Source organism: Terrapene carolina, unplaced genomic scaffold (genome assembly GCF_002925995.2).
Source record: "Terrapene carolina triunguis isolate 2854851 unplaced genomic scaffold, T_m_triunguis-2.0 Scaffold67, whole genome shotgun sequence".
In the NCBI taxonomy this organism is placed as follows: domain Eukaryota; kingdom Metazoa; phylum Chordata; order Testudines; family Emydidae; genus Terrapene; species Terrapene triunguis.
The window spans coordinates 35,185,304-35,202,682 of NW_020664418.1; the positions used below are offsets into that span (position 1 = coordinate 35,185,304).

General features: G+C 48.4%; 1 protein-coding gene across 3 annotated transcripts in view; it reads left to right on the forward strand.

The window, feature by feature from the left end:
- ADAMTSL3 (ADAMTS like 3) overlaps window positions 1–17,379 on the forward strand; it is a 274,210-nt gene that overhangs the window by 230,163 nt on the left and 26,668 nt on the right. The gene's annotated exons all lie outside the window — the stretch shown is intronic.

Below are 17,379 nucleotides of genomic sequence, written 5' to 3' on the forward strand. Positions count from 1 at the left end.
ACACACACTGTCTCTTTCGCTTTGAAAATTCTTTCTTCCATGAGATGGTCTGTGACCCAGCACAGTGTTTAAGGACCACAAAACTGATGCCCATCTTAGGTACTGGCTCCACAGCCAGCTGACTTGCTCATCAGAAAATTTGCTGCACCATTGCAGTCTCTTGCCCTCATAGGAAATGCTCACATGTCTGGGCCATATAGAACTGCAAATAAAATCTCCAGTCTCACCTTCACAGAACTTTAAATTTGATGGTAAAGTAAGTGTGTCTATTACAACCAGCATTTTGCAGCTGCAGGAAAGAGACAAAGAGGATGAGGCTCATAGATTCCAAGTCACAAAAGTCTGTAGAGTTTCTTTAGGTCAACACCTCTGGAGCAGCACTTATGGCGAATAGAAGCTACATATATTAAGTACCGTATATACTTGTTCATAGGCCGAATTTTTTTTAGTAAAAAAGGGAACACCAGAGAAGGGGGTCGGCTTATGAACGGGTATAGAGAGGGAGAGGTGGGACACAGCCCCTCCCCCCAACAGAGGGAGCATGGAGAGGCAGCACAGCCAGCAGAGCCAGGAGGGAAGAGGTGGGGCCAGAGTCTCTCCGCTTCTGGCCACGCTGCTCTCCCCCCAGCCTCCGAAGCAGCTGCAGCTCCGGGGCTGGCAGGCTGCAGCCATGCCGCTCAGCCCCAGCCCTCAGAGCAGGCTGTGGCCGCACTGGCCTGGCGCCGGAGCACGCTGCAGCCGTGCCGCCCGGCCCAGCCCGCTGGAACATGCTGTGGCTGCGCCGCCTGGTCTGGCCCGCCGGAGCAGGCTGCGGCCGCGCTGCCCAGCCTGCCAGAGCAGCTCCAGCCAGGCCAGACACATCCTCCCCTGGCCCTCCCCAGATAAGGTGGGAAGGGATGGGATGGGGAGAGTGTGGGGGTCCTGGGCTAGGGATGGGGTCATGTGGGGGATGGTCACAGGGGTTACTCCCCTGACTCCCAGCTTCTCCCCCACAAAAAGTTTCCCCACCAGTTGCTGTCCCGGCCCGTCAGGATTAGCAGCTGGCGCGCCGGGACACTTTGTTTACTTAGGTTTACCTCCGTGCCTGCGGACGCACAAGGTAAACAAACCATCTCGGCCCACCAGCGGCTTATCCTGATGGCCCGGGAGCCAAAGTTTGCTGACCCCTGAATTATAGGGTTGGCTTATGAATGGGTTATAAAAATTTTCTATTTTTACTTATCCATCTTGGGGGAGTCGGCTTATAAACTAACCGGCTTATGATCGAGTATATACGGTAATTCTGTGTCTTGTCTTATTTTCTTTCTCAGTTTGTGCAGGCAAGGTAGATATTTTACCTTTTAATCTCTTCATCACGGTATTTTAAACTAATCACCTTAAAAGTTAATTCACCATAACAATAGAACCCTGCCAATTATTTTAATAAAATATGCATCAGTATTTGGTGTCTTGTTTAATCAAGAACATGAAGGTGAATGTTCAGCTAGCACATTGCCAATAAGTTTGCACTAGTACTTGGAAACAATGAGCGTTACAACTACTTGAAAATAAATGGTTAGACAAGTCAGTGTGCCATTTCCATTTTTATTGTTTTTGGGAAACTCTATTTGCAGTTTTCCAGAAGAAAGATGTTGATATTAGACCAAAATAGCGATAGAAATATATGAATGTAAATAGTTCTACAAATACCTTTAAATAATAGTGGTGCCAGACAGATGAATATTGGGCCATGTGGCCCCGCTATTCGCTGTTCGTACCAAGGCTGTTGCTTTGGGAAAGTAATATTTTCCAACTATATTTTGGCAACTCTTTGTACAACTGACCTGCATCTCAGATTCAGCAGAGTTTAAGTCACACTGTTAGTATTAATTTTGTTAGGATGGGTGAGCATTTAGTAATCTAAATATCAATTAATATTCACACATGGGACTTTTAATTTCCACACACTTTGGAGTTGTGTATGTTGGTGGGGCAGGCTTTAGTTATGCTAAAACTGACACCACTGTTGACTTAAAAATGATTTATCTTATTGCTTTATTTCCTGTAATTGCTGGGGAAGTAGAAGTTATTATTTTTGAATTAGAAATGTAGCTTGCACTTTTTAAAACTTCTATCAAACTAATAGCAGAAAAATGAGCTTAGAAAATGAGGTAAGGACACTTTTTCTGTCTTCCTTTCATTAATCAAAAATAGTGCACCACTGAATTGCTCCAGGAGTAGAGAGTTAAATAGCCTTATTAATCTGTTTTATTTAAAGAGAGGGGAACAAATCTGCCAGAGTTTGCTTTTTAGCAAAAATGATAACTTTTTTTAAGAATGCCAGTAACACATTGTTTACAGATTTCTTCGAACCCTGGTGAAAATGCAGGACACTTTAGGGCTTGATCTCTGAAAAGGTGCACTGGAAAAGAATTAACTATGTCTCTGTACTCTATAAGGACAGCACATTTAAATCCGGATCCTCCAGACACTTATGCATATGCATAACTTTGCTCATGTCAGTAGTCCCCATGGGGATTACATCATGTGCTGAAACTTGAGCATGTCCTAAGCAGGGCCGGCTCTAGGATTTTTGCCGCCCAAGGCAAAAACAATTTTGGCCGCCCCCCCCCCCATTTTTTAATTATCCCCACCCCTGGCCCCGCCTCAACTCCGCCCCTTCCGCAAATCCCCAGCCCTGCCTCCTCCCCCCAGGCTCTCAAGCCTGGGAGGGAGAGCAGCAGCGCGCGAAACAACTGTTTCGCGCACCGCAGCTGCTCGGGATCTCCCCCTCCCTTCCAGGTTTCAGAGCCTGGGAGGGAGGGGGAGACTCCGAGTGGCCGCGGCGCGGGCGCTGCTTCTCCCCCTCCCTCCCAGGCTCTCAAGTCTGGGAGGGAGGGGGAGCAGCGGCGCGCGAGCGGCAGCGGAGGTGAGCTAGGGCGGCCGGGGCACATTTTTAGGGGCGGCATTCTGTTGTTGTTACTTTTGTATTTACTTAGTTATTCATTCATTCCTCAGGAAATTCATTTGAAGGAGTATCCAGTGTATATGATATCAAATATAGGTCTGTAGGATTAATGGGTTTATGGTGTTCCTAGCCTCTGTATGGTGTCCCTAGCCTCTGTTTGCCAGAAGCTGGGAATGAGCGACAGGGGACGGATCACTTGATGATTACCTGTTCTATTCATCCCCTCTGAGGCACCTGGCACTGGCCACTGTCGGAAGACAGCATACTGGGCTAGGTGGACTCTTGGTCTGACCCAGTAGGGCCATTCTTATGTTCTTCTTATGTTCTTATGGGTTTACACATTCTTCCTCCTCCTCATCAGTACCTACAGATAATGTTGATTAGAAGGTAGGCTTCTTCTTTTAGTATTCAGGAGACCCTGATTAGACCTGGAGGTGTTTTTCCCCCACTGTCCTTTCTCATAAGTAGGCAAAAAGAAGGATACATTAGCTCAGCTGCAATGTCCGACTTCTTTTCTGTGAATGACAGCCTGCCTGTTTCTGTACATTAAGTATTACCAGACAAGGCTCAGCAGGGTATGCTGAGGTGTGCTCAGCAAGGGCCCTATTCTGCAGATCTTATTCATGCAGCTGTCCCATTGATATTGAGCGACTATGGTTGCCATTTAGATGCTTGCCATGCCACAAAAAAAGATGTATGTAGGGAGGACCACAAGGTGTCTGTATGTGCGTGCCATGGCATAGTTTATGTAGTTGGCAGAATTTTTAAATTTTTAAATTTGTTGGCTTTGGTGTTTTTTAAGTTGAACCAAATTCTACTTTCAGTTACAGCTGTGTAACCCAGGGGTTTCTCTCTAGGAAATTCTTTACATACTGTACTTTTGCACTCTGTGTCCCGCTGTGCACACACTTCCCTCTCTCTTGCCAGTACTGTCCATGTAGCAATTTTCTTACTGCAACATACAGAAAATATTAGTTAGGAGCCGTACAAAAATGACACCTTAGTGGTTCATTCAACAGAACACTGTTCCACAGTGCAGAATTGCTGGGACTAGGAGCAGCCTGCCACGCAAACTGGCAGAGAGTATGCTGAGAGCTGCAGATGTGAGGATGGGGGGGAGGATGAACTTTCTAGCATCCCCTAGTGGCCAGCTAGTGGCTGTACAGTGTACTGTGTAATTGAATTACTCATGACCAACAAGCCTACAAAAATAATGCCTCTGAACAGAATGCTTTGGGATGCTAGGTTTATTAGACTGTGTTACATGGAGCAATTTAAGTACCCATTAACATCATCAAACAAAAAGGTTTAATATTATGTGATATGTGCCACATTTTTTTTCCTGTCTCACTGTTTCATTTATTTGATTTTCTCTCTCTCCAAAAGACTTTCTCTCATGCGCTAATCATCAGTTTCGAATTACAAAAATAGAGAGATATCGTGTAAAGCATATACTCTAATAAGTAACAGACCATCAGGGCAAGGGCTAAGAAAGTTATTTCTACTGATTTGCAGAAGCTAATAGTATAGATTTCTATTTTCCTTTCAATTTATAATAAAAATATTTTCCCACTAATTGTAATAAACTCACTTTTATATGTCCCACACCACGTATGTTAGGAGATATTTATAACATTTAGAGAGATTCATATTCCACTGTTATAGCCAACTACTTTTCAATCAACATATACGGTATAAATATCAATAGCACTTGCTCCAAATTGCTTCTGGATAACATTTATTGTATTTGCAGAAAGGATCTTTTGTGATTATTACACAAAATAAACTAAGCCTGTCAGACTCTATTTATTCTAAAAGGCTGAAAGTTCTAAGCTGAAGTAAAATGGGGGGTGGAAATGGACAAATATGTATAAACTGTGCATTGTATGCCACCTTCTGGTGAGAAAATAGAAAGGAAAACTGCTGAGTATTAAGTGGTATAGACTACATACATTTTATTGCACCTCTGAACTTATTTCGTATTGAAAGCTTCTCAGAGTAGGGGACTGCATTGTAATCCATATTTTGTATAGCGCTGAATATACTTTTGCTGCTCTACATATAGTAATATAGTGTTAAAATCCATTAATGATACAAAACATATTGAACCACTGTGTTAGCTTGTTAGAAATTCTCATTTACACACATTAAACAGATATGTACCATCAGTATCAGATAAGCAATTTTACACAGTTGAAATTGTTGCAGATGAAGCCAACAATTTGGTCTTCCATCTGTTCTTTTCATTTACCTACATTATGCTAAATGAGCCTTTGATGTTGTCATTCTATCCTTTATATTTTATTTTTCACTTCAGAAAAATCGGGGCGGGAAGTGAGAAGGATATAATAGTAAAATCCCTGGGCTTATGAATCATTCATGTTGTTTAGCTTCCCTTTTGTGTTTCTAAATGCAAATTAATAGTGGGTTTCAAAAGTCTGTAGAGGGAAGCGCTATAGTATTTTGTAACAGCATCAAATATAGTAGCGGGAATACAAGACAAAATGTTCCTATTCCTAATTAGCTTAATGAAGGGAAAGTGTCTTAATCTTATCTCTCTGTCCTTTATATGGACTGATTGTAAAAAGTGACCTGTTCACATTGTTGCGTTTTTTCTTTTTTGTGCTCCCTCCCCCACCTCATTTTCCTGAACTCCCTTCAGCAGACAACACACTCCAGTCAAGGAATCTAATTTCTGGCATGTTTCTCTTTCCCAAGTCTTTATATTTACTTCCCTTTGTGACCATAGATATATTGGTCATTAGTGATTGAGCCAGACTAGCCTCTCCTACTGAAAAATTCACTGCAGGGTACAAGGGAATGAAAAGTCGGTGAGGTTTTCACATGGAGATTGCAGTAATTATTGTAGCAGTGGGAGAGGGCTGGGAAGGGGAATTCCCCTCCACCATTATCACTACCTCCACGAAGAATGGCTAAGAGTTACAAACCCAGAACACACAGATCCCCAGAAATTTGCCTGGATCTTGGTGGATGCCCAGATAGTTCATAGTCAGCTTTATGCTGACTCCTGGACACCTGTGGCTCACCAGCCCACTCCACCTCCTGTGGACAGGATGCCTCCTGCAGACCATTGCCACTGGAACCTCCCTAAAAAAGGGCCTGGGGAAATTATTCCATGACACTGAGGGGCGCTCCATCCTGAGGCTGCATGACCTTTTCAAGACAAAAGAAACATGAATTGAGGCAATGTTCATCTTGATCAAGGAGGAGGCCTGGTGAGGGACAATTACACTTTAGAAACTAAAGGCCATTGATTTGGACACAAAGGCAAAGTAAGGCCAGACAAATGCATAAAATTAAGTGGCAGCCTGCAACTTTTATTAAACTTTAACTCGGGAGGGGCGTCACCAATATTTTCCTATATCAGGCATTTAATTGGTTCCAGTGTATGCATTACAGGGCTCCTTACCATACAACCCATAACTGGCACGAGGTTTACAGGGCTCCTAAACATATAACCTATAATGTGCGGATGGCTCTCCTCAGCCTACCCCCAGGACCCAGCTCTCCCTTAATCCTAGCATCCTTCCCCATGCAAGGGGGACAGAGGGTGCAGCACAGTGGGGACCTTGGCCTGCAAAGGCCGCAAGGTCTCACCCTATCACATGAACCCAAGGTTCATCACTGAAATCTCAGGTATTTTACCTCTGGGAACCATTCATTTTATACTCTTAACCGCACTGGAAACTGGCTGCAAGTTGTGACGAATAAACAACACTACCTTAATACCTCAGTTAGGCACTAAGCACCTTCCTCCTTAAACCACAGTGGCTTGTAGGTGCTGCGAGGAAGGCAAAAAACCTCCCTGGTCCTTTGCCATTTGCCCCAGGGGAGATAAAACTCCGACTGATCCCCTAATCACATGATTGGCTCAACCCACAGCATCTGTCAGGCGGGTTCCCATTCCTAGTTCAGGTGGGTAGGGTGAGCTGCTGGAACGGAGCTGAAAGAAGCTCCACATGACCGCTTCACTGGGCTGAATCCTGGGAGCAGGAGAATGCTGGCCAGTCAGTACCCCTGTCTTCCAGCTGGCCAATTGGTGCCAGAGACTCCCAGAAGAAGGAGCTACCTATTGACCCTTGGCAAGTATCTTCCTCCCTTGCTACCAAGACTCTCATCCTTTCACCACATGCCCCATCAATTTTCCCTACACATTGATGCATGTGGGTGTCATTTTTCCCTGTAGTTTTTGCTCAGGCAAAACTCTCTGAAGTCAAGGGTATATTGCAGGATTGCAGTGTTTGGTTCCACCAAAATCTTTGTCAGTGGTATTACTTGCACTTGCAGCTCACAGGTATAGAGGCAAGATAATTCAACAATTGTCTGAACTACTGTTGCTGTGATTATTTTGGTTTGTAGGAACATTAGTCAGACATTATGAATTCTTATGTTGTCCCTTAGAAATAGATCATGATTTTCAAAAATAATGCTAGGCTCCTAAATCAATATTTAGGTGTCTGAATAAGTGATCTGACTTAAAAGCTGAGCACTAAGCAGTCCTCATTGACTTCAGAGGGAGCTAATGAGAACTTAGCACTTTTGAAAGTGAATCCACTTATTTGGATGCCTAAATAGGGATTTAGGAGCCTTATTTTAGGCACCTATTTTTAAAAATCTTGGCCTTAAATTTCAGTAGATGGAGCAGAGATTGCAGGGCCGGCCCACAACATTTTGGTACCTGAGGCGGGGAGCTCAAATGATGCCCCCATGCCCTCTCGCTTGGGCCAAAACTTTTAAAGGTCTCAATTCTGCCTTCTTCCTGTTCTACTCCTCTCATGGTACTGCTCTGCTACCTACCCCAATAAAGGAGAACTAACAACTTAAAATGCCTTGTTCAAAAAATTTTAAAGTAACACTTACATTTGCTGTTCAGGCATTTGAAAGTTAACTTTTCTTGTCTGCATAGTAAACACTGGCATTTTTATCTGTTTGAATAATCAAAGTGGTGCTTTCCATGCCTTCTTGGTTGCAAAGATTTGAACTGCTTGCTGAAGGTCCACAGTCTGGGCCAGCTCATGCTCTATTGAGATGGTTGCAAGGCCGACCAGCCTCCTTGTGTCATTGTGGAGCGTAGATGTGTTTTTATTAACTTCAGCTTGTAGAAGCTGCGTTCTCCACTGGCAACTGTTACAGGAAGTGTTAGAAGTATGCGCAGAGGAACAAAAGCATTTGGAAAGAGGGTGGTCATCTTATTTGTGCACATATTTTCCAGAACAGCCTTTGGAGTTGATCCTGCTGAAATGTATCTTGAAAGGGCTTTCAGTTCATCACCTAAATCACTCGCATCAATATCACTCATGTCATCATGTGTCAACACTGTCTCTAGTGCCCTGCATTGCTGGTGTAGGTCTTCTTCAGGTAGAGTGAGGAGTTTTGGAATATCATACAACATCCCTAATATACTGCTGTGTTCCTTGAGCTGCATGAAACGTTCTTCAACTGACTGTATTGCACAATCTAGCACCTGGTTAAAGAATTCAACTTTGAATTGTTGTTTGGGGTCTCTTATGGGATTATCCCGTGCCTTGTAATCAAAATGTCTTCTTCTTCGATGACTCTTGTATTCTTGAATGGGTGGGAAAATAGCTTCAGTGTGAAGTTCCTCTGCCAACCTCTGTGCACGCCTCAGAACGTTTTGAAATCCCTCATCTGACCGGTAAGACTGTAGGTATGACTTTGCTTTGTCCAGTTGTTCCATTGCTCCAAATATATCAAGGTCAACACCTTGGAGTCTCTTGCTTACAACATTTATTTCAAACAGTTTGTCATGCCACAACACTAAGCCACACAGAAATTTGAAGTTATGTATGTTTCTGGTGATTCCATTTCCCTCTGCCACTGTTCTCCCACGAACAGTTCCTGTCATAGCATTATCCTCCAGAATGGCCACTATGGCATCATCTAACTTCCCAATTTGGTGTTTGATAGGCTTTATCACGTCCACTCAACTTTCCCATCGTGTGGCACTGAGTGGTTTCAGTGTCCGAGAGGATGTTCCCAGATGTTGCTTCAAAATTTGCCATCGATGAGTTGAATACATAGATGCTTTGAATTACATTAAAAAATTCAGCAGCCTCACTAGAAGCTGATGCTGCATCACTGACCACCCAGTTCAATGAATGAGAACTGCATGGGACAAAAAAAGCTCGAGGGTTTAACTCTCGGATCTGTGTCTGCACTCCTCTGTTCTTTCCTCTCATTATCGTAGCCCTGACCTCTTATGTCAGCTATTGCAATTCCCGTATCTTCCAGCTTTTTAAGAAGCACATTTGTCACACCAGCTCCTGTAGTATCATCAATGTCAATAAATTCTAGAAAATGCTCTCTGACAGTCACCATTGCAGGGACATTTTCACTATGTTCTGTTGTTACGAAACGCACCATTAAAGACATTTGTTCCGTATGGCTGATGTCAGGTGTGCAGTCCAGAATAACAGAGTAATATCTTGCTGACTTCAGATCTGCCACAATCTTCTGTTTGACTTTTGTTGCCAGTAACTGTATGATCTCATTTTGAAATGTTTTTCCAAGGTAGTGGTGTGGGTACATTTCTTGGGTGGTGACTCTTCTTAGATGCTCCTCTAGTACAACATCTCAGCCATCAGCTCCACAATTTTAAGGAAGCTTCCATTGTTTGGCACATACAGCTGGTCTGAAGTGCCACGCAGTGCTAGGTTTTTGGGTAGCAAGCATTCTCAAAATGGCAATGAGCCTTTTCAGAACATTTTGCCAGTAAAGAGACTCTGATGCAATCTCTTGATGCTGATCATCTATGGTGGCGTTTAACCTTAGTCTCATCTCAAGCTCTTTCCACCTATGGAATCCTCTCTGGTGATTTGCTGCCTTCTCATGGCATGCCAGATTTCTAGCCAGATTTTTCCAGTCCTTTATTCCTGTAGAACCCAGTGTGGCTGGAACACTAGACTGGAGAGTTTGCAACAAAAACAGTATGCAGCATTCTGAGTTTTTGAGTACAGAAGCCATGGCCTCTCCACTTTGTCACCATTGGGGATTTCACACCAGTAATGTGTTGGATGGAAACTTCTATTTTCATTGTCTTTGGGGAACATGAAGTTTTTCACTTGCTGTGGCCCATGCAGTACAAAGAAGTCTTTCAGGCTACTGCTCAAGTGGGTCCACAGTCCTGGATCATCTAGACTTAAGGAACTAAACTCAGCAGCAGCTGTTTCTTGCGCCTCCACCACACTCTTCTCTGATCTACACTTTTCTTCAGGAATGTGCATGGTTACAGCCATCTGAGATGGAGATGTGGATGCTGCAGTAGCTGCCAGGTCACCTGCACTCTGACTAACTGGAAGATCAGGCATCTCCTCACCACTCACATCCTCACTGGGGCCAAAAGGCTCACCGTGAACATTTGTGTCTATGTATCTCAGGAGAGCTCCTTCCTGCTTAGATAGAAAAGCTTCCTTTGCTTTCTTTTTCTGAATGCTCCCCCAGAGGGGCGTTTTCTTCTTTCACTCATGACTGCTGTTCTGTGCCAGCTATAGTGGCTCTCAACACTCAATTGAAGGGGACAAATAAGCAGGCTGGTAGCAGGGCCTGAGTGAGGGAAGATATCAGCATCTTAAGGGCCTAACTGGCTCCTACTACTTCAGTTGACTGCCTGTTCTCCTCAAGTGGGTTCAAGAGAGCAGCAGGAAACAGGAAGCTCCCTGAGAAGTTGGTGTTAATCAGTCCAGGCTCCTGGGGGTGCTAGAGAGGTACATAAGAGGCGGCTCCTCCTCTCTCTCCCTTCAGCTCTGCTGCTTTATTCCCTCTCACCTTTTCTCCTGCCTGCCTGTTCTGTCTCTTGTGACCTCCTTCCTCCAGCACAGCACTCCACCATCTCTGTGCATCTAGAGCAGAGAGACTACATATGCACCAGCAGCAGACACAATTTTCTACACTCTGGTCCTAGTGGCGCCCCCTCCCCCCCCAGTCTGGCACCTGAGGCGGTCGCCTCAGTTCGCCTCATGGTAAGGCCAGCCTTGAGAGATTGAGTTCTCCTTGAGTGGCAGCTAGAGAACCAAAGGGCGGCGCAGATTCTGCTCCTTGTGAAGTCAGTGCTAGCTTGCAATGAACTTCAATAGGATCAATTATTGGGTCCATAGAAGGTTTGTGACCCAGCATTGCTCCCTATGAGATAATTCAGGTGAGTACAGAAGGATTTAAGTCACTTCTGCTAGAGAGAAGAATGTGTGAAATGAGCTCAAAAAGTTTATCAGAAATAAAAGTTTGACTCTGCTGTAGATATGTGTTTGTAGGATAAGCAATATTCAGGTGACTTTCATGGAGTAAGTTACTGATCCATAGTATTTTCCTCTTAAAGAAGACATGCTAGCTTAGCTTCTAAAGTTAAGTAAACTTTTGAAAAAGAAAGTGTTCAGCAAAACGTGATTTGTACCAGCACAATTCTGCCTTGCTCCTGAATGGGAAATACAGGATACGTTATGAGACTCTACGTGGCTGGGGGAAAAAGTTCTTAAGAAATATCTAATGTTTTAGAGTAACCATTTAATAGGCCAAGATTTTTATAGCGTGTAATAATTCATAGGGCTTTCAAGGTTGGAGGAAATTTGTTTTTGAACACTGAATATTTTAAGGATACCCTATAGTGCAGACTTTTTTTAAAATGCTTGTTTCACAGTCCCTCCAGAGCTGGAATATTTTTCCATAATATTTGCTGTCCCAAGGCCACTCATTGTAGAAAATAACTTTTTCTTCTTCAAGTGATTGTTCATGTCCATTCCAAGCAGGTGTGTGCGCGCCGCGTGCACGCCAGCCGGAAGATTTTACTATAGCAGCGTCCGTAGGGTCGGCTTCAGCGCCCCCTGGAGTGGCGCCTTCATGGCGCTGTATATAGGGGCCATCCGACCCTCCACCCCCTCAGTTCCTTCTTACCGCCAGTGACGGCTAGCTGGAACTTTGCTTGCTCTTCAGCAATCATCGCAGTGTTCCGTCTTAGTTGTAAATAGTTAGTCAGTTTGTTAGTTTAGTGTTAGTTTAGATAGATAGTTGTTGGGGGGTTTTCCCCAACGCTTCGTCGCCCCACTGGGGCATGCCTGGGTCCCCAGGGTTCAAACTCTGCATGGACTGCGGGAAATTCATGCCAAAGAGTGACCCGCACTCGTCATACTTAAGGTGCCTCGGGGAGAGCCACCAAAGAGACAGGTGCAGTATCTGCAGGGCATTTTGCCCCAGGACTCTCAAAGATAGGGAACAGAGACTTAAAGTCCTCCTAATGGAAGCGGCCCTGAGGCCCCAATCGGACCCTGGGCCTGCCGACCCAACTCCCAGCACTTCGTCCTCGGTGCGCAGTGCCCTGGCACCGGCGATAAGTCGTGAGGCCAAAGCCTCCAAGCCCCGGCACCGGAGAGAGTCGGCGCACAAGAAATCGGCCTCGGTGAGACATCGTTCACCATCGCCAGTGCCTGTTAAAAAGAAGAGGCCGGTGAGGGAACATTTCCCCCCACCAGGACCCTAAGGGGCCGGCGCCGTCCACGAGTGCTGCAGGACAGGCCGCGCCGCAGACTCATTCTGCTATCCCGTTGACTCCCGCCCCGGACAGGGCGCGGTTGAGTCCGGACAGGCCTAGATCCCCGGACATTTTAGAGGAAGTGCGCCCCCCATCGACGCCGGAGGCGTTCGAGGCTGCCTCAGACCTCTTGAGCCTCCCGGTGCCGGCGTCGCCACACCGGCGGAGAGAACCTCCGGCTACCGCTCGACCCCAGTTACAATCTCGGGGCAAACCGGCAATGCTTTCGTCGTGCTCCCCACACCACACCATCCCAGCAGCACCGGGGCAGAGGGAGTTTTCTCCGGTCCGGCGGCACCAGTCCCCGGCGACAGTGGGTACCACCCCTCCTATGTCCTCGTACTCGGAGACCTCTGACTTGGAGGCGGACTCGTATCGCTCCAATAGATCAAGGATCAGACGATCGTCCTCGCGTGCGAGTGCCCAGCCTTACCTGCCGCAGTGGCAGCAACAGTGGCAACTGCCCCGCCAGTGGCCGTTCTGGATGCCATGGGCCTACCACCAGTCAGTGGGTCAGGCGTATGGACCCCGCTCACGGGCCGCATCGGTCTCCTCGACGTCGGTGGCCCCGCTGCTAATGCCCCCGCCACCGGCGTCTGACAGGAGTGTGACACAACGAGACACGGCACTGCCTAGTCAGGCACCGGTACCGACGGGGACCATGTTCCCAACGCCGCAGGCACCACCCAGCACGCCTCGTCGTTCGGTGTCGACCCCGGTACCGGCCGCGGTGCCGCATCCTGAACCTGCACCGGCCGCGCAGCCTGAGTACTGTGTGCCGCAGGCCCTGGTAGAGGTAAAGCGTATAGAAGAAGGCCCTCTTGAGGGGATCTCCTCCTCTTCCTTGCTGGATGAGGCAGTGGCGGGAACGTCAGCGTCACCGGCTCTGGAAGACAATAGGATCCTCCAACAGCTGCTTACGCGAGCAGCCCAGAGCCTCTCGATCCAAACGGAGGAGATCGAGGTGGATACTGATCCGGTGGTGGACATCCTGACCCCGTCGGGCCCATCCAGGGTAGCCCTGCCTCTCATAAAGACCATTGCGGACACAACCTGCACCTTGTGTCAGACGCCAGCCTCATTGGCCCCCACAGCTAAAAGGACTGAGAGGCGATATTTTGTTCCATCCAAGGGCTATGAACATCTTTATACACACCCTCCCCTGGATTCCCTAGTAGTAGATGCTGCCAACCAGAGGGAGCGCCAAGGGTTGCAGGGAGCTACGCCAAAAAATAGAGAGGCCAAGAAGTTGGACCTCTTCGGGCGTAAGGTGTATTCGACAGGGGGTCTGCAGTTGCGCATAGCCAATCAGCAGGCCATAGTAAGCCAGTATGGAAACAACAGGTGCTCGGCTTTGTCTCGGTTCGCTGAACTCCTTCCCCAGGATTCGCGAACCGAGTTTTCAGCCCTGGTCGAAGAGGGAAAATTGATTACCCGAGCTTCACTCCAGGCAGCCTTGGACGCGGCCGATTCAGCCTTGTGCACGCTGGCGACGGGTCTGGTCATGAGGCGGGGGGCCTGGCTTCAGGTCTCAGGCCTCCCACATGAGGTCCAACAGACCATCCAGGATCTCCCCTTTGAAGGGCCCATGCTCTTCTCTGAAAAGACAGATAAGAGGCTGCATAGCCTAAAGGACTCGAGGGCTACCCTTCGATCGCTGGGCTTACACACCCCAGTTACCCAACGTAGGCAGTTCAGGCCGCCTCAGGCCCCGCGGCCGTACCAGCCTCAGAACCGCACGGACGCTTTGCGCAGGCGGGCCAGAACCGGCAGAAGGAGGCAGCAACAACAGTCCTCTGGCCCGTCATCTGCCCAACCAAGGCCTCCATAGGGGCCTAGACCACCATTTTGATGGCCCAGTCGAGGACGACCTACCGGTCAGAACTCTGGATCCTACCAACCTTACCTTTTCGTCACGTCTGTCCCCCTTCTATCGTGCGTGGGCCCGGATCACATTGGACAGTTGGGTGCTTCGCACGGTAGAGAGGGGATATGCTATCCAGTTCTCCTCCCTCTCGCCCCACCAGCCCCCCTCCCCGTCCCTCCTCAGGGACCCCTCTCACGAGCAACTTCTAATTCAGGAAGTGCAGTCCCTCCTCGCAGCAGGGGCAGTAGAGGAGGTTCCTCAGGAGCTCAGGGGCAGGGGCTTCTATTCCCGCTATTTTCTAATACCAAAAGCGAAAGGGGGCCTCAGACCTATTCTGGACTTGCGGCGTCTAAACAAGTTTGTAAAAAAGCTCAAGTTCCGCATGGTCTCCCTATCCTCCATCATACCTTCCATGGATCCTGGAGACTGGTATGCCGCCCTCGACTTAAAGGACGCATACTTTCATATCACAATAATTCCTCAGCACAGGCGTTACCTCAGATTTGTTGTAGGCAATGCCCATCTTCAGTTTACAGTTCTACCCTTCGTACTGTCAGCAGCCCCGAGGGTCTTCACGAAGTGCATGGCAGTCGTGGCAGCCTTCCTGCGCAAGCAGGATATTCAGGTGTTTCCCTACCTGGACGATTGGCTCATGAAGGGCCGCGCCAAGGCACAGGTGGAGGCTCAGGTGGTCTTCATCAGGCAGACCTTCCTCGAACTCGGCCTCTTGCTGAACGAGGCCAAGTCCACACTGTCTCCAACCCAAAGAATTGAATTTATAGGGGCAGTTCTGGACTCGACACACGCCAGAGCATACTTCCCAGAGGCCAGGTTCCAGACTATGTCCAACATTATTCTTGGCCTCCAACGTTACCCAACCACCACAGCAAGAAATTGCCTCAAGTTACTAGGCCACATGGTGGCATGTACCTATGTGGTGAGCCATGCCAGACTCAGACTGCGCCCGCTCCAGTCCTGGTTGGCAGGGGTATATCGGCCGGTCAGGGACTCCCTAGAATCAGTGGTGACGCTACCTCGGCCAGTGTTGGACTCCCTCCAATGGTGGCTCGACCCGCGGGAGGTCTGCGCGGGAGTGCCTTTCCTCGGCCCCGAGCCCTCCCTATCCCTGGTAACGGACGCATTGGATGTGGGATGAGGTGCACATCTGGGCGACCTCAGGACCCAAGGCCTTTGGTCACGACAAGACCTTTCGTTACACATCAATGTCAGGGAATTACGAGCGGTGCGCCTCGCATGCATAGCCTTCAAATCCCAGCTGGCAGGCAGGTGCGTTTCTGTCCTCACGGACAACACGCCAACGATGTTCTATATCAACAAACAGGGTGGTGCTCGCTCCTCTCCCCTGTGCCGGGAAGCCCTCGCATTATGGGACTTTTGCGTATAGAACGTAATTCACCTGACAGCATCCTACCTACTGGGGATGCAGAACGGGCTTGCAGACGCCCTCAGTCACTCGTTCCAAGGTCACGAGTGGTCTATCCGCTGGGATATAGTACTCTCAATTTTCTGGCTCTGGGGTCATCCCCAGGTGGACCTGTTTGCCTCCAGAGAGAACAGGAAGTGTCGCCAATTCTGCTCCCTCATGGGATGCTGTCCGTCTCTAACGGATGCCTTCCTCCTCTCTTGGGCGGACGGCCTATTTTACGCCTTTCCCCCGATTCCTATGGTTCACAGAGTAATCCTCAAGGCCCGCAGAGATCACGCTCAGGTCATCCTGATAGCGCCGGCGTGGCCGTGCCAGCACTGGTACACGTCGCTCCTGCTTATGTCTATACAGGTGCCCCTCAGGTTGCCCCTACTCCCGGACTTGATCACACAGGATCGGGGTCGCCTGCGTCACCCGAACCTGGAGTCGCTCCACCTCACAGCCTGGATGCTCCATGGCTAAACCCTGTGGAGATGCAATGTTCTCATCAGGTCAGGCAGGTCCTTCTTGGTAGCAGGAAGCCCTCAACAAGGACCACGTACTTGGCCAAGTGGAAGCGCTTCTCCCTCTGGGCCACACAACGGGGTCAGGCTCCCTTGCTCGCCCCGGTCCCTCTCATTGGACTATTTGTTACATCTGAGACACCTGGGACTCTCCCTCTCTTCTGTTCGAGTACACCTTGCTGCAATCTCGGCGTTCCACCCTGGAGCGGGGAGTACCTCAGTGTTTGCGGACCCATTCGTTGGTCGCTTCCTCAAGGGCCTTGACAGGTTGTTCCAGCACATTCATCAACCTGTCCCTGCTTGGGACCTCAATTTGGTCCTGTCCGTCCTCACAGGGCCCCCCTTCGAGCCACTGGCCTCGTGCTCGCTGTTATATCTTTCATATAAGGTCGCGTTCTTGGTGGCTATCACATCAGCCCGGAGGGTGTCGGAACTCAGAGCACTGACATCTGAACTTCCATACACCATCTTCCACAAAGACAAGGTCCAACTCAGGCCGCACCCAGCGTTCCTTCCTAAGGTGTTTTCCCCATTTCACATGGGCCAAGACATTTTTCTCCTGTGTTCTATCCGAAACCGCACTCCTCGGCTAAGGAGCGTAGGCTACATTCCCTGGATGTTCGCAGGGCCCTCGCTTTCTACATTGAAAGGACAAGACCCTTCAGGAAATCGACCCAACTTTTTGTTGCCGTGGCCGACTGGATGAAGGGGCTCCCTGTCTCGTCACAGCGGATCTCCTCTTGGATCAAAACCTGCATCCGGGAATGCTACAGTCGGGCTAACATACCAGCCCCGCATATCACGGCCCACTCCACAAGAGCACAGGCCTCTTCCGCTGCGTTCCTGGCCCAGGTCCCGACGCAGGAAATTTGTAGAGCGACCACGTGGTCCTCAATCCACACTTTTACGGCACACTATGCCATCACTCACCAGGCTAGAGATGATGCAGCCTTTGGCCGCGCAGTACTCCAGTCTGCAGTGACCTCCGACCCCACCGCCTAGGTTCAGGCTTGTGAGTCACCTGCTTGGAATGGGCATGAACAATCACTCAAAGAA